Below are 25,878 nucleotides of genomic sequence, written 5' to 3'. Positions count from 1 at the left end.
TGACCACAAGCTCACTTTACCCACTGGCTTAAGGCTACATCTGGATGTGAGGGGCACTGCCCCCAGGGGAGCCGGGTCCACATTCTCTGTTCTTCCTCTAAAAGACCGGCTCTGCCCACATGGTCTGTCCTCCAGGAGGAGAACTCACTCCTCAGTCAAAGTACAAGTTAGATGGAGGCCCCAAATGAACCCAGAGGCACCAGTCAGGAAGAAATGAAGAAGGAAAAAGTCCTGAGTAAAGAGGCACAATGCTGTTTTGTGTTGTTGATAGAGATTTACTTATTTATTTATTTAAGAGCGAGTACATGAGCAAGTACATGGAGAGGAGCAGAGAGACAGAGAACGTCGAGCAGACCCCCCTGCTGAGCGCAGAGCCCAATGCGGGGCTCCATCTCACGACCCTGAGATCATAACCTGAGCTGAAACCAAGAGTTGGATGCCAAACTTGACTTGAGCCACCCAGGCACCCCAGCATAATGCTGCTTTAAAGGCTGAATTTCTGTATATGCTTTATTAAGTGCCTACTCCCAACATAACCTAAACCCCTGCAAATTTCTATTTGATCGCCCTGATTTCATTCTTTATTAAACATACTGTTGAGATAACGTAGATTCACAATTATTATAGAAATAATAGAGATCCATTTCCTTTCACCCAGTTCCCCCGGTACCATTTTGCAAAATCATAGTACGATTCATAACCAGGACGCCAACGTTGACTCAACACACTAATCCTATTCCTGTTCACTTGCACTCTTAAGACACGTGTATGTGTGTCCACCCAGGAAAGACGCTGAACAGTTCCAACACAAGGACCCTTGGGCCCTTTCAAAGAAACCCCCACCCCCCTTGTGCACATTCCCCTCCCATAACTCCTGGAAACGACACATCTTCTCCATCCCCATAATTTTTCATTTTAAGAATGTTATATAAATGAACACGGTATATAACCTTTTGGAATGCCTTCTGTCACTCAGCATAATTCCCCTGAGACTCAGGTCAACAACTGGTTTCTTTATATTGCTGAGCAGGATTCCATGGCAGGGACACACCATGTGACCTGCAAACATCTGGGTTGTTTCCAATTTGAGGCTATCACAAATAAAGCTGCTATAAACAATTTTGTGCAAGTCCTGGTTCTGTATTTTTACTTCTGGATTTGAAAGAATGAAATGCTCACAGTAGCAAAGCGAGCAGTACAGAGATGAATAAGGGGAAATGATTCCTCCACTCCCAATCCTAACATGAAGGAAGCCACGGTCTCATGCGTCCCCTTCCAGGCGTCCTCACTGTTCCTATATATGCATATGCAACAATGTACATGCATTTTCTCATGAACAAAAAATGGTATTCACATTACACAAATAAACTAGAGCTACCCCAAGTAGGTATAAATATGCACAGGAATTTAATTCTGAATAGCACCATAACATGCCATGATTTACTCAACCATTCCCCAACCATGACTGCCTCCAGTTACCTATTTTTGTTTTTTGCCACTTGAATGTTGTGACCATCTGTATTATGATTTTTGTCCTGCTGCATTTTATCACCAGATCATCTTTCCCAAACACATCGGAACCCCCCCCCCCCAAGTAGTTAGCCAAACTCTTCCCAATGGCAATGAGTGGCAGAGCAGAGCAATCTAAGACCACAAGGCTGCCAAGTGACACCAAGCGATCCATCAGATGACCCATGTCCTGCACAACATTCATGCACCGTTCAGGAGAGCTCTTCCAACTCTTAGACACAACTCCTTCATTCTTCCTTTGGAGAATTCAAATAAAATTCATGTGCTGATGTTGTGGTCCACAGTATAAATCCTAACGTACAGGCCCTAGCTCTAAGCTCACTGAGCGGAGGAAAGTGACAGCTGAAAACCCAACAGTGAGGGGAAGAGTGCAGCTGTTGGGGCTAGCTATAAAGGGAGGCAGTCCAGGACACAGACTGGGCGAATGATGTGTGGGACCCAGCAAGCGTCAGTGAAGAGGCAGTCCTGTCAAGGCCCCTGCAGGGGAAGAAGAGGCGGGGAGCTCCAAGGGGATGAGGGTATCCCTGGAATCAGGGTCTCACAGGCGGTAAGATGGTGCACTCCCTAAGAAACCAGAACCCCTGAAAGCCGGGAAACGCTCCTGGCAAACAGAGCTCCTGGCAAACAGAGTACGTGGGAGCCTCGGGGGCTGTGGAGTCAACTCCAGGCTCTTGGGGGGGGGGGGGGGGATTCCTCTAAGGCAACACAGGGCCTCAGGCAGAACGATGGACCATCTCCAGACCTTGGACAGAACCTGGGGGTCACAAAGGGGTGACAGTCTCCCAAGGAGACAATAAAGTGAGGATGGTGCATCTGCTCACAGCCCAGCTGCAACTGGCCTTCTCTCTTCCAGAAATCAGTGGTTCCTGAAGGTGAACACCCCTCACAGTCACAGGGTTGTAAGAAGCGGGTGCTGACCAGGAACACTGCCTGTTTGCCATGTTTGCCTCCCCAGTCACAAAGACCACACACCCAGGAGCCGTGAGGAAACACAGATGGTCCCCTGACTGCTCTCCGTGCCTGGCAAGGAAAGGGGAGCCTCTCAGAAGCAGTTTCTGAATGTGGTCCTAAATGGAAAACTTCCAACTGTGCTTCAAAAAGATCCTTTCTAATCCATTATCATTACATTACCAGGATTCAACATATCTCCCTAAAACACTGGCATGCCCAATGTGCCTGCAAAGACAGTAACTACCAACTAAGACAATATTTTAATTACTTCCTTGCTGCACGCACTGTCTTTTCCAGGCAGGAATAACTTGAGAGGTAAAGGCCTTCATTTCCAGTGGGGCTGGGCAGAGCCAGCTCCCTTCTCAGTAGGTAGTCAACCTACTTATCAAGTGTCTCCTATGTGCCCAGAGCTGGGCTGGGCCCTGGGGTTCAGGAGGAACAGAGAGATAAGCCCCCTGGTGTCCTGGTGTTCACTTTCTTGTGGGAGGAGACAAGAGGGGATAACTGCAACAGAGGGGAAAACAGAGTCCGGTCACGGAGCTGCAGGAACACTAGCCTTGAAGGAGGAGGTGACATCCAGGTGGAACCAAAGAATGAAAAGGAGCCAGGCTGGAAGAGATCCTAGAGAAGCACACTCTGGACAGAGCCAACATGGACAAGGGCACTGGGAGAAGGAAAAGGTGGGAGATGAGGTTCAGACAGAAGGCAGGCAGGGCCAAAGCCATGGAGGGCCCTGAAGGCTATGATAAGGACTCTGTTTTCAAATGTTCCCGCTCGCTGGGCAAGCCTCCCAGGACTTTCAGGGCACTGAGACAAAAGACCCAACCTCCTGGTGCTCAACCTGAGATGGTCCCAGTGCTCAGACCAGGGCTGCCACCACCAAGCACCCACCTGGTCGAGCCTGTCCCAGCTATCACAGGCAGGAGCTCCACTGGCCACTCCCCAGAGGATGTGGATGAGGTGGTTTGGTTTTATTATTGTTTTTTTACTATCTTGCCCCTCAGGGCTAGCCTGCCAGATTGGCAGTATTGTTAACAATGAAACCATGGCTTAATCAATACCGCAACTCTAAAGTGGTCTGGTTTTATGACTTGTATGATTTTATATACAATTTGGCCACATGCATCCCCCATGAGGCTGGCTAGGAGCCCACTTCCAGGTGGCAGTCCTGTCCTACTAACCAGGGACTTCTTTGGTCCTCTGCCTCTGGTGGGCCACTACAGAGCCCAAGGGCAGTGTCCACACCGCTTCTAAGTCATGGAGCCTGACAGTTCAAAGCAGACGCACTGTGTTGAGACCTGACAGCTAGTTCTATACTCTGAAATAATCCAGATTTAAATTAGATATGTAAAAATAAAATCCCCAAAGACAGCCACCTATGAATTTGTGTACCTTAAATAAAAATATTTGTTTGGGGCCTCCAGTTTGGCTTGATTATGTAAAACTCATCGGTCCCCGAGAGGCCTGCCCTAACTGCCAGTCTTGTCACACACTCCCGTGACTGGTGTGAGTGTGAATGCCGGCAGGCACCGAGAGGAGCTACAATTGCACGACCGAAGAGCCTGCAATTCTGTCTGTGTTGCTTGCTCACACATACCGTCTTGTTCCACAGAAAAAGAGAAACGGTATCATCTGCTAGCTTGCATAGCACAGACCACTTGTGGGAAAGAAAAGGAAGTCCCGGCACACCCAGCAGAGACGGAGCTTCAGGGAAGCCACAGGACGAAGGTAGGAAGTATTTGCATCACACAATGGATTAATACCCAGAATACACACAGTTCCTAAAACTCAAGCAGCAGCCCAACTACCACAAAGGAGAAATTCTTAAAAAACACAAACGACTAATATATATGCTCAGCTTCCCTAACTCAGGCAATACCACTTTTTACCTACCAGATTAACAGAGAAAAATACTGAAAATACCCACTGATGCGGAGGGTCTCACAAAATCAGTGGTGTCAAATGGCTGTCAACTATTCAACCCAAAGGCTGTATGTATCAAAACCAAAAAGCCAAATATCCTTTTACTCTAATGTCATTCCTAGGAACCTATTCCAAAGAAAACCAGCATCCATGCCCGAAGATCTACACAAGCATATTTCTTACACTGAAGCACCATTTTTTAGAGAAAAGTTAAAAACAACATAAACGCCCATTAATACTAAGGGTTACATACAGTAGGAAGTGCCCAGAACAGGCAAATCTATAGAACACTGAGCAGCGGCTGCCTGGAGCTGGGGGACGGGAAGGCAGGAGGGGTCCTGGCTAGGGAGTGCAAGCATTTCTTTTTGGCCTAAGAATCTTGCAAAACTGACTGTGGTGACAACTGCACAACTCTGTAAATATGCGAAAAGCCACAGCATTGTACACCTGAAATGACTGAAGTGCAAGGTGAATTATATCTTAATGAAGCTGTATTTAAAAAGACAGAGTCAGTCAGATGGGCATCTGCCCTCAACTCAGGTCATGATCCCCGAGTCCTGCTCAGCGGGGAGTCTGCTTCTCCCTCTGGCCCTCCCCCGGCTCATTCACGCTCTATCTCAAATAAATAAATATTTAAAAAATAAATAAAAAACACGGGGCATCTGGGTGGCTCAGTCGTTAAGCTTCTGCCTGGAGTCCTGGGATCGAGCCCCGCATCGGGCTCCCTGCTTGGCAGGAAGCCTGCTTCTCCCTCTCCCACTCCCCCTGCTTGTGTTCCCTCTCTCACTGTGTCTCTCTCTGTCAAATAAATAAAATCTAAAAAAAATAAAGAAATAAATAGATAGATAAATAAAAAACAAAAATATTGGAGAGACAGAACTTAATAGAACGGGCCATTTTGCATGGGGCAAAGAGTTCCACAATCACAACTACTGCTGAGGGCTCCTGCATAGTAAATGATGTGCATACTAAACAACTGAGTCACGTCAGCTGGAACATATTTGTTCCACTTTTTGCAGTATTTCTCTAAAAAGAGTACTAAACATTTTGGTATTTTAAAATTTCAATTATCTACAAAATTTACTTATGTGTGGAAGTTCACTCTACACTCATTAGTTTTAAAGAAAGTAAACTGTAGTAAGGGAGAATGCCCACCCAGAGAGGAGTCACTGAGTGAGTCACCAGGATGTCCTCCCGAAATGAGTGAGGCTACATACGCGTACCCGGGACAAAGACCCACCATACATTAAGTACACAACGCTTACTTCTGAGGAATGGGGTCTTTCTTTCTTGCCTTCTTGCTTCCATATTGTATGAATGGTTCAGAGAATATGTACTACTTTCTAACAAAGTAAACAAACACACAGAGCAAAGCAAACCATGGTGTAAAAGGTACAAACCAAGTACTTCCTAAGGCATGACACCAGCCCAAGAGTCCATAGAAGACGCACCAGCTGCGTATCTGGAGTCAGGAGGGAGTGGGGGTCCTAGAACAGTCACGGAACAAAGAGATTGCCTCAACTATGTGTGGCCTGGAAAGTCTGTTTACACCTTGGCAGATGGCAGCATCTTCTTAAATGTCCAGGTTTTCCTTAAGAACTAGTTTTAAAAAGGGGCGGGGGGGGGGAGTCTAGGCACTGGGGCTGGTCGAATACAGAGGAGAGATTTTAAGCAAACTTGATTGTGCTAATTAAACCTTTTAAAAAGTAGTCAAACACAGCCATTTCAAATGGGTTCCTCTATTTGAATAAAACCACAAAGAGCAACCTAGAGGGGCACCTGGCTGGCTCAGTTGGCAGAGCAAGGGGCTCTTGATCTCTGTGGATTCAAGAGTTCAAGTCCCAGGTTGGGGATAGAACTTTTAAAAATAAACAAACAAACAAATAAATAGCAACGCAGGATAGAACGCTAAGTTGTTTCTGGTTTCTTTGACAAACTGGTGCAGGCAGACTACCACTCACCATACCTCCTCCTCACCCTCCTTTTGAGGGGACCCACCAGGGCTATCAAGAAACAGCCACATTCAAGACCTTTTAAAACACTAGTGGTGGGACACCTGGATGGCTCAGTCATTAAGCGTCTGCCTTCGGCTCAGGTCATGATCCCAGGGTCCTGGGATCGAGTCCCACATCAGGCTCCCTGTTCGGCGGGGAGTCTGCTTCTCCCTTTGCCTGCCACTCTCACTGCTTGTGTGCTCTCTGACAATAAACAAAATCTTTTAAAAGGGGGGGCGGGGGGCGCCTGGGTGGCTCAGTCGGTTAGGCGGCTGCCTTTGGCTCAGGTTGTGTTCCCAGGGTCCTGGGATCGAGTCCCGCATCGGGCTCCCTGCTCAGCAGAGAGCCTGCCTCTCCCTCTCCCTCTGCCTGCTGCTCACTCTGCTTGTGCCCTCTCAGTCTCTCACTCTCTCTCTCTGTCAAATAAATAAATAAAATCTTAAAAAAAAAAAACACTAGTGGCCACAGAAATTGTTTTAAGAGTTCCTGGGAGGAAGACTAGTTTCCCAGAGAACAGCAAAGGAAATTGGGTTTTGTTAAAAAAAAAAAAAATGATGGGGAGGTGACACTTCAGTCTACAAACCAGTGGAAACCTTGACCATCTGCTGTGGGCAAGCAACGTCCCCTGTGAGAACTGGACATTCAAGAGGAAGGGTCATTAGAATAGGAGACACCATGTTCGTGGAAAGACTCCTTCCTAGTCAAGATATCAGCTCTCTACAAATTCATCTTTATGTCTGAACACAATTCCAATCAAAATCCTGAGGATTTTTTTACACTTACAGACAAGCTGATTCTAAGTTTTAATGGAAAAATGAAGGAAATACAGCAAATAAACAATTTTGGAAAGAACACGGTCTGAGGAATGACACCACCTAATAATACTCACTCTAAAGCTTCAGTAATCAACATGGCAACCAGAATAATCACAGAGAGGGTTGTCTTAGCAAAGGGATGAGCACGCAAATGGCACAGGAGAGCCCAGTAACAGACCTGCACAATGTTACTGTTTTTGACAAAGGAGTAAGCAATTCAACGGAAAGGAATGGTCTTTACAACAAATGGTCAAGCAACAGCTGCACATCCACAGGCCACAAAAAGGAACCTCAACCCCACACCTTATGTGAAAAGTAACTGATAACAGATCTTAGATATAAATATAAAATTTAACACCCTAAGACTTTAAGAAGGAAACACGTGGGGTGGGGCAAAGAATCCATACAAGAACATTTGACAAACTAGACTTCACTTTTAAAACTAAAAGGTTCTGGGCGCCTGGGTGGCTCAGTTGGTTAAGCGACTGCCTTCGGCCCAGGTCATGATCCTGGAGTCCCGGGATCGAGTCCCGCATCGGGCTCCCTGCTCGGCGGGGGGTCTGCTTCTCCCTCTGACCCTCCCCCTTCTCATGTGCTCGCTCTCTCTCTCATTCTGTCTCAAATAAATAAATAAAATCTTTAAAAAAAATAAAAATAAAAAAATAAAACTAAAAGGTTCTGCTCCAGAAGGACACCATTATGAGAAAGGACAAACTACAAATTAGGAGAAAATGCGTGCAAATCACCCCCCTGACAAAGGACTTGTGTCCCCAATAGATAAAGAGCTCAACACTTGACAGCAATAAACAACCCAATACTCAGGACACACTTCCAACACAACAGAGGGATGGCAAATTAACATGTGGAGAGTTGTATGCCCGGCAGCTGTTAGTTGTGTGCAAATCAGAACCACAATAGCTTATTACTGCCCAACTATTACGGTGCCAGAACTCAAAGTACTGACAATATCAAGTGCTGACAAGGGTGTGGATCAACTGGCTCTCTCATACGCTGATATGGGACGCAAGACGGCACAGTGGTCTGGGAACAGTTCGGCAGTTTCTTGTAAGGTTAAGCATACTGTGCTAGACAACCCCACAATTCTGCACCTTACTCTACAGAAAGGAAAACTCACATCCACACAAAACCTGCCACAAATATTTAGAGAGGCTTCATTCATACCGGCCCAACTCTGGAGGCCAGCCAGATGTCCTTCAGTGGGAGCAGGGATAAAGTGTGGTGTGCATGTACACGGGAACACTGCTCGCCATAGACAGGAATGAAGTATTGAAACACCTAGCCTGGATGCTACTCTGAAGAAAGCAGCCCATCTAAAAGGTTACATGCTATACGATTCCATTTACATGACATCTGCAAAATGGCAAACGGTAAGGGACCGAGGACACATCCGTGGTTGCCAGGGGTTTGCAGTAGGTGGAAAATGTGACTACCCGGAAAAGCCGAAGGGGTGTTTTGGGGCAAGGGAACTGCTCCGTATCCTGATTGTGGTAGTGGTTACACAAATCTATACAGGTGTTAAATTCACAGAACCCCCCCCCAAAGTCAATTTACCTTTATAGTAATTTAAAAAATAAAAGGGGAAAAAAAACACCTATAGGGCAGAGAGAAGAAATAATTCACTTTTTTTTTTTATAAATTTAAGTAAGTGAGCTTTTTTTATGATTTTATTTATTTGAGAGAGAGAGAATGAGAGACAGAGAGCATGAGAGGGAGGAGGGTCAGAGGGAGAAGGAGACTCCCCGCCGAGCAGGGAGCCCAATGCGGGACTCGATCCCGGGACTCCAGGATCATGACCTGAGCCGAAAGCAGTTGCCCAACCAACTGAGCCACCCAGGCGCCCTCACTGACTCTTTAAATAACACTCCCTTGGAGCGCCTGGGTGGCTCAGTCGGTTAAGCATCTGCCTTGGGCTCAGGTCATGATCCCAGAGTCCTGGGATCGAGTCCCACATCGGGCTCCTAGCTCAGCAGGGAGCCTGCTTCTCCCTCTGCCACTCCCCCTGCTTGTGCGCACTCTCACTCTCTCTCTCTGACAAATAAAATCTTTAAAAAAATTTTTTTAATTAAATAAATAAATAAACACTCCCTTGATATATGGTTTCAGATCTTTCAACTATTTGGGAAAAGAGAACTGAAGGATTTTATACCAAAAAGTGTACGGTCTGACTCTTCTTTGCCCCAAGACCTTCAGATGGTCTTGTACAAAGCAGTACACAAATGTTTGCATCAAAATCTGTTCTTTTGGGGGAGAGGGAGCTGCAAATGTCAAGGATCCAGGAAAGTGGGAGATGAGAACAGAACTGAAAGCACGTATGTACTGAAACACTGGTTTAAGAATACGCACATACTATGTGCCACTAAACTGAGGTGCATGAACATGGTGGTGTGCTGTTTTACCAATCGTGTTTAAATCCAGAATAATTTCCCAGTGAGTACCAACTGTTCCACACAAGCCACTGGGAAATGGAGAAAATGGGGGGGGGGGACGATACAAACAAAATAAATATTAACAAGAGGAATGGTAGCTATTATAAAGGGTTAGGAAGGAAAATAATCAAAATCACAAATTATTTTTGGTTTAAGTGCTCCCTCGAATTCTCGTGAAATCTGTGACTCATCTTAACAGGATCGTCTTATATACACCTTGATGTAGGGGGAGAAAGCGCACAAATCTGGTACCCACACCCCAGTCCATGGCACTTTCCCATCGCAGGGGGGCCAACCAAGAGGGCCTGCTTCCACCCCATGGCAGTGGCCACCCTGCTGCTGGGACAGGGGACAGCTACTAGCTGCCCTAATTACCACCCAACCATCTGCACCCATGCTGCCAACTGGTATTAAGACTTTTCATACACAACAGAAGTCACAGCTCTCTTTGTCCCAATGAGCTTTCTAGAAATATAACTACAACGCTATTCCCAATTAAGTAACAGCACAAGGCTGCTACCACACATAAACGTGACTTAGGGACTTACACTCAGTTTTTTAAAAGGTAACTGCAGTATGCAATGTGTCAACATTCAGAAGATCTGGGTAACTCAGTGAATCAAACTCTTCCAAATCACCAATGAATGGTACAGAAAAGGTCCATTCAAAGTACAAGACAGGCACGTGGGTGGCTCAGTGGGTTAAGCGTCTGACTCTTGATTTCAGCTCAGACCATGAGCTGAGGGTCCCAGGCTTCACGCTCAGCACAGGTCTGCTTCTCCCTCTCTCTGTTCCTCCCCCGCTTGTGTTTTCACTCTCTCTCAAATAAATAAATAAATATCTCTTTTTCGGGGCACCTGGGTGGCTCAGTTGTTAAGCATCTGCCTTCGGCTCAGGTCATGATCCCGGGGTCCTGGGATCAAGCCCCACATCGGGCTCCCTGCTCCGCAGGGAAGCCTGCTTCTCCCTCTCCCACTCCCCCTGCTTGTGTACCCTCTCTCACTGTGTCTCTGCCAAATAAATAAAATCTTTAAAAAAAAATAAGTATCTTTTTTAAAAGACCAATGAATTTCAATGTAATAGAAAAATTAATTCGTAGGGTTTCAAACTGACACATGGCAATTAACCTTAAGAAGCTACCAAATTTGGTGTATATCAAAAAACTGTCACAATTATCTGAAAAGGCTATTAAACTACCGCTCCCTTTATGAACTACACGCCTGAGAGACTGGGTTTTCTACTTCTACTAAAATACACTGCAACTGACAGAAAGCAGAGGCAGAGAGAAAGCAGAATCCAGCTGTCTTCTATTAAGGCAGACAATAAGGAAATTTGTAAAAATGTAAAAATAATGCCATTCCTCATTAAATTTTTCGTTTTGGAAAGTATTTATTTCCTATAATACATATGTTATTTGTGTTACCATGTTACTGGTTTATTATTCCTAAATAAATAAGACCGGTCTTAGTTTTAGCGTTTAAGATAGCAAATAATATAACCCACCCACCTAAAAGCTCTTTGGGATTCTCATCAATTTTTTTTTTTTTTTTTGGTTCTCATCAATTTTAAAACTGTAGGGGCGCCTGGGTGGCTCAGTCGTTAAGCATCTGCCTTCAGCTCAGGTCATGATCCCAGGGTCCTGGGATCGAGTCCCGCATCGGGCTCCCTGCTCTGCGGGAGGCCTGCTTCTCCCTCTCCCACTCCCCCTGCTTGTGTTCCCTCTCTCGCTGTGTCTCTCTCCATCAAATAAATAAATAAAATCTTTAAAAAAAAAATTGTTTAAACTGTTAACAGGATCCTGACAGCAAAAAGTTTGATAGTCCGAAGACCACACCAAATGGTGGATTTGTAGTGTGTCGGGTTAGCTAAGCTGGAATTACATGCCCTACTTTGCACAGTTCCCACTTGGGAGGCACTATGCCAGCAATTTGGAAGGCGGGAGTCAAGAAGCCCACATTCCTTTATGGCTGGGGGTTTCTCTGCCTTCTGGGTCATTAGGGCACCTGGAAGTCATGAGAGGCTCACATGGATATGGTTCCAGCTCAGCCTCACTTACCCTGCCTCCCACTCATCTTCCCTTGCAAACTACATGCCCGATGGCCTCCAGCAGATCCATTAGCAACAGACTGTCAGCAGCTCCCACGGTTGTGCATGGTAAAATCAAATAAATCTGGGATGCTTGGGTGGCTCAGTCAGTTAAGCGTCTGCCTTCGATTAAGGTCATGATCCCAGCATCCTGGGATCAAGCCCCCCACTGGACTCCCTGCTCAGTGAGGAGCCTGCTTCTCCCCCCCCACCACGCTGCTCCCCTGCTGCTTGTGCTCCCTCACTCTCTTTCTCTCAAATAAATACAATCTTTTATCTTCATCTCTACTGCTACTCTGCAGCTCTGCTTGAACCCTCAAACGACAGTAATATCCCCGCCTTGCACCACCCAGTTAATTCAACTTAGTAATGAAGCACATGCATAACCACAAAAAGTTCCAAGTCCCTTTATTTTTTTTTTAAGATTTATTTATTTGACAGAGAGAGCACAAGCAGGGGAAGCGGCAGGAAGAGGGAGAGAGAGAAGGCTCCCCGCTGAGCAAGGAGCCAGATGCAGGGCTTGATCCCAGGACCTCGGGATCGTGACCTGAGCCAAAGGCAGATGCTTAACTGACCGAGCCACCCAGGCATCCCCCAAGTCCCTTTAAAACATACTGAATAAAACCTACTGCAGATGGCAGAACCATGAGAGCCCACGCATCTTCAAGACCCAACATGAACCACAGTGAGGTTCCACATGCACAGATACAACTACAATGTGGAGAAACCTGATGATGGGACTTTTAGTGCAACAGATGGACACAAAAGACCACATACTGTATGATTCCATTTATACGAAATGTCCAGAAGTGGCAAATCTGAAGAAAGAAGAGACTGGTGGTTGCTGAGGCTGCAGGGAGAAGGGGAGTGTCCCTAATGAATACAGAATTTCATCTGGGGGTAATGAAAATGTTCAAAATCTGATTGCTGAGGGTTGCACAACTGTGAATATACCAGAACCCACTGAACAGTATGCTTTCGATGGGTAGATGGTGATGTATGTGGATTACGTCCCAACAGAAGTTGGTATTTTAAAAAATCATGGTGACTAACACATTTTACGGAAAAGACTTATAGAAAGGCAGGTGGAAATCTAACCATTTATAACTGTTACCAAAGCAAGTAAAATGAAGAGTTTGCATTAAACACTGTAGCATGTTCCCATCTGACTGAAAATAAAATACAAAAATGCAGTGCACCTGGACTGTCTGTACTACTGGGGAGAAAGTGCTGTTCAAGGCATAGAAAATTACTCAGGCTCCCCCCTGGTCCTCTGACCTCAAAGTCTGATGGGGAGTAAAGCAAAGAAACAGCACACAATGTGTTAATTACACTACCATGAACATGTCCAGGAAATACAAAGGTGCCTCTTTTCGCCTACTGGAAGCCTTGCCTCTGGCTCCCACCTCCAATTCCATGGAACTCACATGCTAGGCATCCAGGCATCTGTCCTTCACAACCCACTCCCCAGCACCACCACACCAGGCCTCGGGGCTTCCCCACAGCCGATGTAATCTTTCTCTTCGCTTCCAGAACCCTACCTCCTCACCTCCGGTGGCACTCACTTTCTACCCTGCAGTAATTATGTGCTCAGAGGACCTATCTATGTCCCGCTGACTTTCCTTAAGCAAAGACATCTTATCACTTCTGCGTCTTTGCGAACCACCCCCACCCCCACCCCACCCCACCCCACCCCACCCTCAGTGCCTGAGGCGGTGATTGCGAGATTACCAGCAAATCTATACTTTGCCGAGCCGGTTTGGGGAAACTTCTTCCTCAGTAATTACAGAAGAAAATGCTTGGTTTTCCATTATGTTAGACGATCCTGTTCAAGGCAGCATGCACTGGAGAGGCAGAGCTAAAATCCAGCTCATAGGCTGGCTCCAGAGCATCCATCCCTGCCCCACTGAATATTCTGTGCTAATGGAGACATTCCATAGCTGCGCCATCCAATACCAAAGCCACGACCCCCATGCGGCAGCTATGGAGGCTCTGGAAAATAGCTAGTCAGACTGAGGAACTGAATTTTTAATTTTACTTAATTTTAATTAGCTTAAATCTACTTAGCCACGAGAGGCTACAATACTGGACGCTGTAAGTCTAGAAAAAGCTCCATCCCTCGGAGCCTTGGTCTCTTCATCATGAGAGTAGGGGGCTTGACAGACACTTTCTGCTCGAAAGCCAAATTCTATGACCAGTGCCTTCTGATAACATACCCAAAATGAACACAGAATTTCAAGAAATATATAAAGGACTTAAAAAAAAAACTGAAAGAACTTAATTCATCAAAATAGAAATTAGACTGTAAATAACAGCCTCTGATTTCCACAGAAATACTGGCCCTAAAACATTGGGATTTGCAGTAGTAATTCTCCCTCTCCCCAATTACCTGCCAAGGTAATTCATAACCAACTCTAGAATCGTCCTAAAGACAGAAGTGTGGCAGGGACCATGCTTTCCAGATCACCCCACGGTGCTGGGACTGACTTCCCCATCAAGATGACCACCAGCACCCACCTATGGTTGGTGAGCACACAGTGCTGTGTCCGGATACAGAAGCTGTGGGACTGGCACCAGGCATCGTGACGTTCACCTCAAAGATCATTCGCACACACAACCCCCAACTAGGACACCCGCGAGCCACTCACTTAATCTGCATCTTCTGCAGACACCCCCAAGTCAACTCGCTTGAAGGCCTCAATTCTGCTAATGCGCTGCTCAATGTGGTAACAGCTGCCTGGGCCTTACTGCGTGTTACCCTTCCTTCTGGACATCTTTACCCCTGGCCATGTCCCTTGAGGCCAGAACTTGTGTCTCCCATCTTCCTCTTTTTTTCCCTGCAGAAATTCAAGCACCAACGATGACCAATAAATATCCTAAATCTATTATCTGCACCATGAGTGAAATCATCCATCTGACGTGATGACCAAAAAGGTATGCTTTCGGAGGAAACTATACAAATGAAAGATCCTGGGGGCGCCTGGGTGGCTCAGTCATTAAGCGTCTGCCTTCGGCTCAGGTCATAATCCCAGGGTCCTGGGGATCGAGTCCCGCATCAGGCTCCCTGCTCGGCAGGAAGCCTGCTTCTCCCTCTCCCACTCCCCCTGCCTGTATTCCTGCGCTCGCTCGCTGTCTGTCAAATAAATAAAAATAAAAAAGAAAGAAATGAAAGATCCTGTGCTCACACAACGCAGAGTCTTGTGTTGTGCTGTGTGGGCAGAGGGGACGTTCAGGAAAACTAAAACCAAAAGACCACATTCACTTGAGCTTTCTTCAATCAGTTACTTAATAGGCAAAGACTAGCTTGCACCCAGCCACGTAAGGGTTTCTTTATTTAAAACTGTTCTATAGTTTTTGACTGCTACAATCACTTTCCAAACCAAACATGCTTCCCCAAATAGCCTATATATGTGTTTGTGTGTGTATTTTTTTTTCCCCCAAATTCCCTGTCAGGGAAAGAGGCCCAAAAGGAAAATATTCAAAATATGCCATAAAAACAACGCCACACAGCTAGGTGGCAGCTAATGGGTCAAGAAGAGTAGCCACTCAGGCCACCCCACTTCTTCCAGCCCCTGCCCTCCTTAAGGAATCCGGGGCTCTGGTACCCAGATCCACATAATCAGGGGCTCTGAAATGCAGTGTTTTTTCTCATACTAAGCCTTCTCAATTTTTCATTTCTCCACATACCCAGAGTCCTGAATGGTTTGCTTTTGGGATGATTCATTTCAGCTCAGGATCTTACTCTAACATGTTACTGAATACCTGATTCAGTTACTTCCATTCTCAAAGGAGGGAGGCATCTACCTTTAAAAACTCATACCATTTTACTCTGTATCTTCTTATGCCACCATATTCCTCTTGCTGAACTGTACATGTGGCCCCAGCCTATCTTGGCAGTAAGGTACTTTCTATATTCAAAGCATGTGGTGAACCACACAAAAACGTTCAACTAGGAAGCCCAATTACAGCGCACCACTTTGGGGCGGTGAGGTAAGAGACGTGGGAGAAGGCAGCAGAGGGGTTTCAACTAAGCAGCAGTAACCACAACTTCTACGACCAACGGGGCCTACTGGGTATGATGAATCGCAAATGGCCGTGAAGCCAGACCGCATGGGTTCAAATCCTGAACCTGCATCACTGACCCTGAGTAACAAGTCAGTGCCCGGTTGTGCTCTGCTGTGAGACAGGGATGATGACACATCTATCTCAGAGTTGTAGTAGGAAGCGCATGAGTTAACACACGGACAGCATGGCACACAGTGAGGGTGAGCTGCCACACACTCATCGAGCCTTTCCAAAGCCTCCTACAGGTTTGAGGCCAGCTACATATATCGGGCACACACCTGCTGCTTCTCACCCACTTCCCTGGATCCTGCATTAGTTTCTGATCCCGGCTGGAATGGATTACCATAAACAGTGGCTTAAACAACACACACTTATTCTTTTACAGTTCTGGAGATGAGAAGTCTGAAAACGGGGCTCACCGGGCCTCCCTTCTGGAGGCTCCAGGGGAGAATCTCTTTTCTTGCCTTTCCAGCTTCTAGAGACCTTCCCCATTCCTTGGCTCCCCTTTCTGTCCTCGGAGCCAGCAACCCACACCACACCTACACCACACCACCGGACCTGGACCTCCTCCTTTCACATGTAAGGACCCTTGCGATTACACTGGGCCCACCTGGGTAGCACTGGATAATCTCCCCATTAGGGATCCTTAATCACCTTTGCCATATAAGGGAATACAGTCACATGCTCCAGGGATTTCTACATGGACATCTATGGGGGCCATTATTCCACCTACCACAGATCCTAAACCTCTGCCACAGATTCAGGTCCCGATCCGACCAACCTCATCGTGCTATTCTACATCAGCCTCTGACGACCCCAGCGGCCCCCTACTCAAACTGAGCTGTGGTCCCCTCCTCAGCAAAGGCTCAGTTGACCCACCCTTCCCCAGGGGAGCCAGTCCCCTCCCTACTTTGTGGCACAGCCCCCTCCTGTCCACCGCTACTTCAGAGCCCTCCCCAGAGGGCCTTCCCTGCACATGGTTTCCAGGCACCTGCGCTCAGGCAGTCACACGGCAGGGGGGGGGAGGGGAGTCTGCCAGCACCGTACCTGCCAGATGAGAAGGGGATCCTAAATGTCTGTCCTGTAAACTGGGCTCTGTGAGCACCACAGCAAGCACACCTCTGCTGCCACTAGGGTGCAATGGAGTCAGGAGCAAAGCTCGATCCCAAAACCAAACAAGCAAGCAAAGAGGACAGGGCTAAAAATGACATGCCCTGCGCAGAGTCCACAAACAGGCGCCCCTCTGTGGACCTAAAGCACAATGAAGAACGAGCGTGGAAACTTTCCAGCAATCTGACTTTCCTGTAACACGAAGCATGGGACAGTTGGGGTGTTGTCAAATTGGTGTGGTACGTCAAACAGGACCACGTTACACCTTGTGAGAGTGTCGTGTTCATTTATTAACTTTAACCCAAAAGTAGGTATCACCCGCAACCCATTTCTTTGAATGAAAGGTAATTTAGCTATACATTTAACAGGATACAGTTGAAGCTGTCCACAGAAAAATTCTGGAAAATCGCTTTAAACCCCCACGCCCATTCTCATCAGTGTACATCCGCAGTGCTGGATTCACAGGAGTATTAGCAAAACAGAGAAATGGTCTGAATAAACATCATCCCCTATGAGTAGTAGACATGCCATCCATCCAAGCAGGAAGCAAGATTGTTACTTTAAGAACTACTCATGTATGCTGCATTCCTTCAAAGTGTGCATGTAGGCTTTCAATATGGGGAATTGCTATTTCACACAAAATTGTGTTTGGTTACCATGGTGGAACGACAAAGTTTCAAGTGTAATCGAGTTTCTTTATATTAACGGCCTATACACACACTTTCAATGAACATAAACAGTTTCTGCAATTTTCTTTCTCCGTATGTGTGTTTGTTCTAATAACTGATTTCAACAGTTAACTTTACATTTGTTGAATTTAATAATCAACCGGGGCTTGTATTTTGTGGGTCTATTTTATTTCATGTAAGTAATTTGTTTGCACTGTATTTCTAAAAAAAACGTTTTAGAAACTGTCCACAATGGACTAGAAATTAAGGGGAAAAAACCTGGTTCTTCACAAATAACTGGACAAGCCCTGCTGTACAGGGTTTGCCCCGAGAACTATTTTGTTCATTTTCCCTGAGCTTTTCCAAGACACACTGTAGTTTCAGTGCAATAGCAATGCTACCAGAAACCCCTCCAGCCAAGGAACCGAGGAGACCATGTAGGCCAGTGCCGGCCACCACTAACACTTTCTGCCATTGACGGACGTGCCCTGGACCTACGCTGCCCAATGTGGTGGCCACCAGCCACGTGTTGCTATTCAACACTTGAAATGTGGCTAGTCAGTTGAGGAATGGGATTTTTTTTTTTTTTTTTTAATGTAAGCCCCACACCCAACATGGGGCTCAAACTCACAACCCTGAGATCAAGAGTCACACGCTCCACCGACTAAGCCAGCTAGGTGCCCCAACTTTATCCTAAACCTAGAATCACTGCCCCGCAGCTAGTGGCCGCCACAAGGCACTGCACAGGTCTCACCCCTACATGTGGCTCCCCCTGCCCCCCCATGAAAACAAGTCGATTTCTGGAGAAAGATGGGTCTAAAGTAGGAACATGATCTCGATTTGTTCTCATCAGAACCAGACCTGCAGTGCTTCAGAGAAATGAGGGCTCCTTCTGGCTAGGGCGGCACACCGCTCCCATCCAGGAGAAGCAGATCCTTAGCCACCGTAGCTCCCAGTCTTGAGAGGGAGGGTCAGCCCAAAGGCTGGGGCTCAAAAAGGGGCCACAGCACCCTGCCCACTGCCCCCGCCAGATGCTTCTGAGGGCATTCTGCTAGTCAGGCTTTTTCCACCCTATTTGCGCACCCTCTTAATCCTTAACACACTCCTCAAAATGGAAGAGAGAATGGCTGAGAATCACTGGGGGCAATTCTTACAAGTGCCTATGATGGTTACAAAACAGCAATATGGATTGAGGAATGTTTTTAACCACTTCACAGTTTCTTTGAATAATGTCTCCTCTGAGGTAAGAATGTAAGAAGTACCAAACGTAAGCAGCAAGCACTAGGAGGAGCTGGGCTCTGTAACCACAGGAACAGTGAAGAAGGGATACAGGTACCTGTTTTAAGACAGCCACCGCACAGGGTCAATTAAGCACCTTGAGATAGAAAGTATTCCCGAAGTGCATTGATGAAATACACCTGCAACCCCAGCCACACGGCCCATAAGCCTGTTTATAAGGGGGGCCCTCCAGTAACACGGTTTGCTCAGCACACATATTACAGCAACAGCACGTGGTTTCCCCTGAAAAAGCCCCCATCAACTCCTCAAAGTACTAGGAATCAGGTGGCAGGAAGGGGAGCCGAGAGAAGTTCAATTACCACCCAGACACCCTGGGGCGTATCACGCTCTGCAATATGGGTCACCTTAATGAACTCATACAACCGATTTCCACACCAGAGGCCAGTTTAGCAACTCACTGTGAGAGCTAGACCTTGTCCAGGTGGATATTCTGAGGGCTGGCACAAAATGCAAGACACTGCCCTACCAGTATCAGGATGTCAGGAAAACTGATTTAGTCACCGGCATGGAATTCAAACCAGAGAAGGACCTGGGTGTGTGGGCACACAAGGGAACCTCCTTCTCTACAGCTCTTAGATTTTCAGTCACACACACACACACACACACACACCCCATAAAAAGAACTGACCACCACCTTGAGACTCAGACTCAACACTCACACTTCAAACACTGGGTAAGCTAAAGGTCCCTCAAGCAGGTGACCTGGGCTCTTCTAAAGGACACTCGGGCATCTCAGTCCCTATTAGCAGCTGTGACCTCAGAACGGAGGGCTGCACACCTCAAGGTTGCCCAAAGAACAGAATTGGCTATAAGGCAGCATATACACAGCCCAGCGAGGGCCCAACCCATGCCAGGCCCCAGCCCACGCCAGGCACTGAGCTCTGCACTCACTGTAACCCCCTGGAGGTTTCTATCCCCAGCTCCCATCAACCCAACAACGTCAAACATCGTGCAGTGACACCACTTCTCAGGGTGTGTCCTCCCAGACGCTGCTCTCCCTCCCCAGTCTCCTGCTAGTCTCTCACTTAGCCGTGTCGTCATCATGTTCTGGAAGCACTCAGCTCTTGCCCAGGTCAGTGTATTTCCTGACATAAGAAACTTTCTCGTTACCCCCATTCCCAACTCCCAAGTTAAATTCACCAACCCTCAGAAGTAGGCCTGCTTCTCTTCAAGAGAATTTCAACACGTTTGACTTCTCATTAGCCAAGGCATGTGTTAACTTACTAGAAAAATGGCATAACTGACCCTTGCCCACGCATGACACTCAAAAGCCTGCTTCCTCCAACTTTCTTAAGTCCAAATTAGTTCAGAACAAGTTCATGAAGCAGATGACACCATTTAACTGTCACAGTACGTGTTAAATACCTAGTTACAACGCTTGGTCTCCAGAGTAAGATCCCTTTGCCTTGGAAATCAAACAGAAATACCCAGGCTACACATATACTACTCATCCAAAATACCAGGAACAACAAAAACACCTTTCAAAATACTCAGAAGAAGCCTTCAGTAATTTATGAAAGTCCATCAATGCCCTTGTCTGGAAAACAAGCTTTTCTTTCCAAAAGGATCAAAAATGCCATTGTTCAAAGCAATAAAACTGAATTAGCAGCTATCAAAGCAACATCGGTTTACGGCTGCGGCTTTCTCTTTCACACACCACCTTGCCAGCCAGCCAGCCAGCGCCTGTTCTACCGTTTGGACTTAGAACTGCTGTTTCCTGAATGAGGAGCTCCCACAAATACACTGAACAAAAAACGACAGTCACCTTCCACACAAACCACCATCGAGGAAGAGGTGGGAAAGTGTGGTGACCACATGATCTACATGACTCTAATGCAAGCCAAGCAGCTGAGACCACGTTTCTGGTTTAGAAGGTGGCACTGGAACAGGTTCTGAACCACCATCCTGGGGTATCTATCTGTTCTGTTTGCATTCCAGAAGAAGCCATCGCTGTCTATGCAAGCGTGAGGCCCCAAAGCCGGGGCTGCACCCCATGAAGCACAAACCTGTGTGTGCTCGGAGCCCAAAGCACAAAGGAGGCCAAGACCAATCCTGAGGATCCTGATGGCCTAGCCTGGACTGTGTGACTTCCCACATCCAGGGAAGACAGCCACACCTGCGCCCTCTTAAGCAGGGGGTGACAGGGCATGGCAAGTCTGTGGGCAGTCTGTTTTCATAGCTGTGTCAGCTTTAGGAAGGATGGAAGCAGAGACCAGTAAGAAGGTTATTGCAAGGTCCCAGCATGAGGCAACAGGGGCCTCATTTAGGGTGGTGGCTAGAAAACCCAAAGGACTTGGTAACAGGATGTGGGGATCCAGAGAGAAGGATGCAAGGCTGACTCCCAAAGTCTGGAGACCCGGTGACCTGATTCTCAATTCCAAATTCATCACTAGATGCTCTACAAGTTATCCAAGAACAAGAATCCTCTTATCAGAGGGTTACTGAGCTGAGCACACTTCAGTACCCATGTCACAATGCCCCGAGTCCCCTGGTCTCCTCCATTACCCATTTCATGTTTCTTAAAATATTAGACCATTAACCTTAAGTAGCTACTGAGGCATCTCAAGCCCAGGATTCCATAATGGCGCTTAAATTGAGGCTCGTTATGTTTTCTTCCTAATCCACATTAGAATATAATTACCGTAGGGCATTTTCTGCACACCACCGAAAATCACAACATGCTTTGTTCCTAAGTAGATCCCTTCCTCGGGTGTGACACTTACCATCCACACGGAACACCATGAATTGAACATCCACGCTCCCAATTCTGTGTGTGGCACTTTACAAGTGCTTTGTGCCTCCACCCTCACAATTACCTTGCAAGATAGGACTGACCTCCTTTTTGACGATGCAGAAAAACTGAGGCACCAAGAGCTTAAGCAATGCACCATGAGGTCACACAATTAAAAGGCAAAGTCCACACTCAAACTCAGGCCTGGCCCGAAGCCTACGTTCAGGCACCACACAGCCCTGCCACGAAGAGCTATTTACTCAATGGCCCCTTTCTCCCTTTCCACAAAACTAATTCCAAAAAAATAAAAATCAAGGAGGAAAATATTCGCTTCCTTCCCATTTTTGCTGTTATCAGTCTTTTATTTGTTCACCAATACTCAAAATCAGCAGCCAAAGAAAATCAGGAGGGCTGATGCTTGTGGGGAGTAACTTCCAACCCTATCAAAACCTGACAGGCTCAGAGTCAGATGTTTCTAAGTTTGGCCTAATTTTTTCTATATTTCTTCTGGGTTCTCTGAGTTGATTTTCATTTTGTAGCTTCGAAGAGTTCTTTTACCAACCAAAACTAACGTGAGAGAAAAATCAATACTCTCATATTCCATAGATTTTTGTCTTGTTACGGTGCAATCTGAAGAGGAAACTTGCACTTCAGATAGAATAAAATGCACACGTTTGGTTTACCTGGGTGCATGTGTGCAAGGCAACTCCCTAACCTGCCTCAGCAGTAGAGTAACTTGAAACTCCACCTACCTGAGTTTGAAAGAAACAAACCCACCAGGGCTGCTGCCCCCAGACAGAAAACAGACGTCAATGATCAATTCTTTGCAAAAACTGCAGACAACTCATTGATTTGCTCCCAGCTTGGCGTCCTGAGAGCAGTGGTCTGAGTGCTGTACAAAAAAAAAGTCAAACAAAACTGTCTGTCCCCATTAGTCGCAGAGATTACACTCTGAAAGAGACTGCTCACACGGGCAGAAGAACCAGGGAACAAACATCAGGGTATTTACGTTTGTGCTAGCCAGTCTATGCAGCAGAAACAAGGCCTTGGGAAAACTTCCTGTTGACTGGATCGGGCATAACACAGACCAGATTATCACCTCTCCAAGTACTCAGGGGGCAGAGGCCTGCGCAAGTCACTCCTTCAGCCCCTCGGCCTGCACCGCCTCTGAGTTAGACAATGAATAAACTGCTAAGCAAATTCCTTCCTGGCCAGACCCAATGCCACTCTCCGCGGTTCTATTTGCCTCCCGACCTGAAACATGGGGCTCAACTGCTCCAGGCCTTACAGGAAGCATGTGGTCCGACCCCGATGAACTGCTCGGCATGTCCCCCCATCTCCTCCTCTCTGCCCTTCACCCTTCTTAATTTTCCCAACTTCTCAGAGCAAGCCATTTTTAAAATAACTAATCCCGAGCATTGTTATTCTCCAGCGGATATGCAAGGACTGTGCAGAGTTCAGTAGAAAGCAAATGCTATCCCAATAAAGTGGAGCAGGAGAGCAAACTAACATTGACCTAGTGATAGAAAAAAAACAACCAACCAAACCAGTCTCCCAAGCTCCTTCGAAACCTGCCCTGCCCAGGAGGGGCGGGTATGATGCTCCTCATTGACAAAGCCTTCCTTTCCTCAAGCTGATCAGAACCCTGACAGTTTCCAGCTGCTGATTCAACTGGACTCAGGGCAAAGACACCAAACAGGTTCAAGGCACTACCACAGCCTGGCATATGAAGCCAACTGGAGTTGATATTCACTAAATCCCACCCCTCTGGCTTTTTAATAGCAAGGTTTCTTTCATGCTTCCGGATCCTCAACTACAATATCTACACCTAGCACCACGTTTTAGCAGTGGGAAGGCTAAGAAAGGCTGGCATAGGGCACCTGGGTGGCTCAGTCGTTAGGCGTCTGCCTTTGGCTCAGGTGATGATCCCGGGGTCCTGGGATCGAGTCCCACATCGGGCTCCCTCCTCGAGGGGAAGCCTGCTTCTCCCTCTCCCACTCCCGCTGCTTGTGTTCCTGCTCTCGCTATCTCTGTCAAATAAATAAATAAAATCTTTAAAAAAAAAAAAAAAGAAAAAGAAAGGCTGGCATAGACTGCCTAAGACACAGACAGCTTTTTTAAATCACACACCTGTGGGTGCTCACAGGGTGTTGACAATCAGAAGTCCTACAGAGACAGGGTACCTTCTGGATAATGAGTCTGGGACAGAGGTCCACTCAAAAAAAATGAGCTTAAGTTTAAGGAATCAGCATTAATAACCGCAACCTTCGCCATCCAATTTTGAGATTTTAGTGCATCTGCATATTAATGATTTTAGGGGTGACATTTCCAGTGCAAACTTTGATATAAAAATAAAACTCCAGGGGCGCCTGGGTGGCTCAGTCGTTAAGCGTCTGCCTTCAGCTCAGGTCATGATCCCAGGGTCCTGGGATCGAGTCCCACATCGGGCTCCCTGCTCGGCCAGGAGCCTGCTTCTCCCTCTCCCACTCCCCCTGCTTGTGTTCCTGCTCTCGCGCTCTCTCTCTGTCAAATAAATAAATAAAATCTTTTAAAAAAATAAATAAAAAAAATAAAACTCCAGGAGGAAAGAAAGTTGTACTGGAAGCATGCATGGACTTCTGAAAATTCTTCCACCACCCTTCTACACTCTCCAATCTTACAGAAAAGTCCTTGGAATTTGTGGGCAGGACTCTTTCCCCAAACACACAGTTCTGTACCAGAAATAGGCTCTTCAGTGAGGTCCATGTTTATTACTTCTCACTCGTGGTCAAAAACACTTGAAAAGTGGTGAGACAATGGAACGGGCAATCAGTATGCTAGCACTACTGGACTTCTGTCTTGACGGAGTGATAGTCAAAAAGGAAACTGAAAAAGCAACCCTTTTTGTCATGTGGCATAAAAGGAATATACAAAATTGTCTCAGCAACATATTCCTCGACTAGCTGGTTTAATCACACGGGCCAAAAGCTCTGGTGAAGCTATTATTGCCTTGCTGAGGCCAAGCGAAATACACAGCCCAGGTCCTTGGCGTGGACTCGGCTCTCCTGTCCCCCATTACTGCCATTGTTAAGTACCACTGGGAAACGCTGTCTGCAGGCATTTCCACCGCTTTGCCTTCTGCAATCTGGCAAGCATTTTTTCAGTGGACATCCAGTTACTGGCAGTAGGTTATTCACAGGGGATTACCAGTCATGGTTAAGTGTTCCCACCAACCAGGGTGCAGTGCCCCACACGTGTAGCCACCCTACAAGACAAATGGTGCTTTGCCTCAGCTTCCTGAGCAAGGTTCCATTCATTTATACAACCCAAGATCTCTGCTTAAAGCAAAATAAGAACATTCACTGCCCCGCTCATTCAGGTACCCCCTTTTTGACTCCTGCCAGTCTCACCCCAACAAGGCAGGTGAGAAAGCTATCTTTTAAGACTTCTTTGGCTTTACCCTTAAAGTAGTTGGGGCCATGAGAAAAGATGCCTTCCAATGGCCACCTGTGCCCGAGCCATGTAAACCAAAGGCTCTTTACATCAAACCTTTACAACCAAGACCTTGTATCTAAAAGTACTTGGGAAAACTGCTGCCACATGGGCAGAAAATTAAGTTACCTTTGGAGTCAGCTTTGATTCGGCTGTAGGTAGCCATGTGCGGCGGGGGCTTTCGCGCAGTTTCAAACGCACACCTGGCCGGATGCTGACTGCACCGCACAGAGTCAGGTCACCAAACAGCCCCCCCAAAAGAGGTAACTTAGAAACGAAGAGCGCCCGGTTCAGAACTCGGGGCCAGTCCAAAGGCTGAGAACATGTGCCTTCCTTGCAGGTGTTTCAAAATGAAGCCCGACGCTAAGAAGTGCCGGTTTAAAGCGATCCCAGGGAACCCCTTGTACCCCGGCGGGCTCTCCGGGGGAGCGCACGCGAGCAGGTGCGGGCGAGCCCCGCGTCCACGGAGGGCCAGAGTGCTCCCCGAGCTCGCCGGCCGGAACCAGGCCAGACGAGGCAGGCCCCGGGGACTCCCGCGAAGGGGCACGGCCCCCCGGAGCCCGGCTCCCGAGCCGGCGGCCAGCAACCAGAGCACGCCTCGTCCCTCGGCGGCCGGGGCGCCCTAATTCACAAGCCCGGGCTGCGGACGCTTTGTGCCGCGAGGCGCCCCGGACAATGAGCCGGGCAGGGGGCCGCCGGCCGCCCCCCGCGCGCGGGCCCGGCATGACGGTGCAGCCTCGCCGGGCCCGGCCCGGCCAGGCCCAGGCCCGCGGCCGCCAGGGCCTGCTT

The 25,878-nt window shown here is 47.3% G+C and overlaps 1 protein-coding gene across 1 annotated transcript in view; it reads right to left on the bottom strand.

Annotated features, from left to right (window-relative positions):
• USP7 (ubiquitin specific peptidase 7) overlaps positions 1-25,878 on the bottom strand; it is a 66,250-nt gene that overhangs the window by 39,686 nt on the left and 686 nt on the right. The gene's annotated exons all lie outside the window — the stretch shown is intronic.

Source organism: Leptonychotes weddellii, chromosome 5 (genome assembly GCF_054177405.1).
Source record: "Leptonychotes weddellii isolate Sample4059 chromosome 5, ASM5417740v2, whole genome shotgun sequence".
NCBI lineage: Eukaryota > Metazoa > Chordata > Mammalia > Carnivora > Phocidae > Leptonychotes > Leptonychotes weddellii.
This window is presented reverse-complemented; position numbering and strand designations above follow the sequence as displayed.